Here is a 3,248-nt window from a genome sequence, read left to right as displayed (position 1 = left end):
GGGCGGACCACGGCTCTGCCCAAGCCTCCTCCGTCCCCATGCCCTGCAGAGAGAGCGTCCAGTGCCTGGGATGAGCTGCAGAGTCCGCTGGGGAGGGGCCAGCCAGGGGTGGGAGAGAGTAAGTCCAGGTCAGAGGTCGATGGGGGCAAGCCGCATCCCCTCCCGAGCCCTGGGCAGTTCAGACAGGAAGGGCCGGCCTGCCCACTTTCCCTGGAAACATCCAGCACCACCGTTCTCAGCCCCAGGCTTGCCCTAAGGCCAGCAGGGCTTTTGTCTCCACCCACAAAACACCACAGAACAAAACAGGAGCCTGGACTGGGGCCCTCAGTCATTCAGGGACCCCCACTGGGCCAGGGGCACTCCCAGGGCAGAAGAGCCCAACAGGATCCTGCGGGGCCCTCTGAGAGGTTCCGACTCTCCCCAGCCTGGCCAGACCAGCTGCTTTGAGGCCTTTTTGCCCCTTGGCCAGTGCCCAGGACGACTCTCCTCAGTTCTCCACGAGAGTTACAGACCCCTGTGCTAATGAACACTGGGCTCATTAAATCATCTGGGAGGGGACAGCTAGGGCATTGTTAGCTAAGGGGGCAGGGCTGGGAGGGCACAGGGACCATGTGCCTTTCTTCCCAGGCCACCAGGCCAAGCACCAGGGAAGCTTCAGAAACCTCGGCCCCGGGCCTGGCTCTCAGGGAGCAACACCGTGGCTCAGGCTGCCCAGTGAGGCCCCGAGGGGTCTGAGACTAGTGGTCCTGGGACATGTCCAAGGGCCACGGGGGTCCCAGGAAAGCTTTGGTGTGTCAGCTCTTGCACTAGCCTGCAAGCCCAGCATGGCTTGGCCCCGAGGGGGGGCCAAGTCCTCAGCCCAAACCTACGAGCAGTTCAGGTTCCCAAGTTCTGGGCCATACCCTCACTAGCCCCCACCACATGACAGGCATCATCACACAGGACAGGACACTGCAGGGACATGCACTCCCCAGCCTGGTTTTAACAGTGAGGCACCCCAGGTTCAGAGAGGGACGGTGACTGGGCCAGAACACACAGCATGGACATTGGATGTGGGACTGAACCCAGAGTGCAGGTCCCACGTGTCACGCAACCTGCTGCCTCAGAGAGGGGTGACCTGTGGTTTCAGAAAGAGGAGTGAGGCAGGATGCTGAGGGCCTTGAGGACCTTCAAGATGGTACCCAAGTGGTGGGGGGAGGGGTGGCACCCACGGCTGTTGTCCAAGCCAGGCAGGCCCTGGGCTAGGAGGGGACATGCGGGTGACAGAAGACTGAGGGGGAACCCTGGGAGGACCGGGGCTGGAAAGGGGGGCAGAAAAAATTAACTGCAGTAATTAATTAAGATAATTAAAAGCCAAGGAAAACAAATGAGAACAGCGGTCCCTGTGATGGTGCGAGGAACAGGAAGGGGGCTTTCAGGGAAGGGACGGGGGCGGCTGAGGCGGGGGCAGGGAGGTCAGAGCACCTGAGGCAGATGGGCCAGCCCTGGGCAGGGGGTTCCACTCCTCTGCTGGTACCGGGCAGGGCAACCCATCCATGCCTCATGTCCACCCGAGGTGTCCCTGCTCATCGAGTGCAAGATTTGACACTCCCGACTGCAGACACCAACACGCATGCAGTAAGCACCTGTCCCCTGCCGACACCCCAGCAGCCCTGCTCCAGCCAGTCTGCACGGCCAGGAGGTTGTGGCAGCCATGTCACCCACCCCTCCTGCTGCATTCCATTTCATTTGCATCCCTCTCCTCCGCCTCACAGCTCGGGGGGCACCTGGAGAGCCTACGACAAGCAGGACTCTGATGAGGGTCTGAGCCGGCACCTGCTGAGGGGAGGGGAGGTAGTTAGATCATGGGGTGCTTCCAGGAGGTGGCAACAGTGAGGGTCACACGTGCTCTTCCCAGTGAGGAGGTCTGCCTGCCGGACCCTGGAGCCCTTGAGCCATACTGCAGAGCAGTCTCGTGGCTTCTAGGCCTGTGACTTAGGCCTTAAAGGCAGGAGCTCACAGATCCGTGTCCCTTAGGGTAGCCAAGGCCCAGAGCAGTTAAGTGACTTGCTCAGGATCACACAGCTGGTCGAGGACACCTGCAGCCCTGGCGCTCCCAGCATGCTGCCTTCTGTGAAGACACAGTCCCCCATCCCTGGGAGGTGTGGTGGTCTCATTTCACTCTTAGCAGTCAGTCCGAGCCTGGCCCTCCTTTGAGATGGGTATGATTAGCCCCATCTATCAGGTGGGGAACTGAGACCAAGGGGCTGCACCAATGCCCTGTGGCCAGTCAGTGGCAGGAGACCACCCAGACCCTAGCTCTGGCCTCTGCTGATCAAGCTGCAGGTGCCCGACACCGCCACTGCCTTGTTAGATGATGCGTCCTTTTCCGTGCCCTCGGGGCAGGCTTGGCAGAACTGTGGGGATGGGGGGTGGGAGCCGGAAAGTCAGACTGGAGCTGCCTCTGGATTCAGAGTGCAGGGCCCACACTCAGAGGTCCCCAGGATGAAGATCTACCCAGCTCCTGCAGAGCCCAGCCACCTCTGCCCACTCCAGGGGAGCAGCCCTGGGTCCAGGGCCAAGAGCATGACTAGCACTGGGAACACAGTCCAAGGAGAGGCTGTTCAGTTCATGTCACAGATGAGGAAACTGATCTCCAGAAACAGCAGTGGCTTAGCCAGGTCCCCAACACCCAACCGCGACACCTCCTCTCCAGGGTCAGCAGTCGCAGGTGCACCTGTCTGGAGCACCAGCACAAGCAGCTGGATCAGAGTCGCTCGGGCAAGCAGGACCCAGCACACAGGGCCCCTCCCAGCTGCTGCTGGGTCAGGGTGGGCTCCCAGGACACCAGGCCCCCAGGGGTTACCCTGAGCACTGCACAGCCCTTTGGCCCTGATCCCTTGATCCCTGCCTTCACATCTAAATGAGGGGTCCATAAAAATTCAGTGCTCAGGGTAACCCCAAAACTCTGCCTCTTGCCCTCGGGTGCCCAGCTCCTTGCTGCCCTCATGTTTTCCATCTGCATTTATGAAGCACCCACTGTGTGCTCTGCACCAGCTAGGCCCCAGGGGATCCAGAGGCATATGCAGGAAGTGAGCCAGATCGAGGACTCTGTGTGTGGGGGCTTGGCAGCCGCCTTCATCCAGAAAGGTCCTGGGACTGTGGCAGGCAGGCTGGAAGGGGAACTCGTCCAGCACCTCGAGCCTCTCTGGCTTTGTCCCTGAGGTGAGCACCCATCTGCTGGTGCTTCCTGCCTCATCTGGCCCTGG

The sequence above is a fragment of the Cynocephalus volans genome, chromosome 4 (assembly GCF_027409185.1).
Source record: "Cynocephalus volans isolate mCynVol1 chromosome 4, mCynVol1.pri, whole genome shotgun sequence".
Lineage (NCBI taxonomy): Eukaryota > Metazoa > Chordata > Mammalia > Dermoptera > Cynocephalidae > Cynocephalus > Cynocephalus volans.
The sequence above is the reverse complement of the archived record's forward strand: the minus strand, read 5'-3'. Positions refer to the sequence as shown.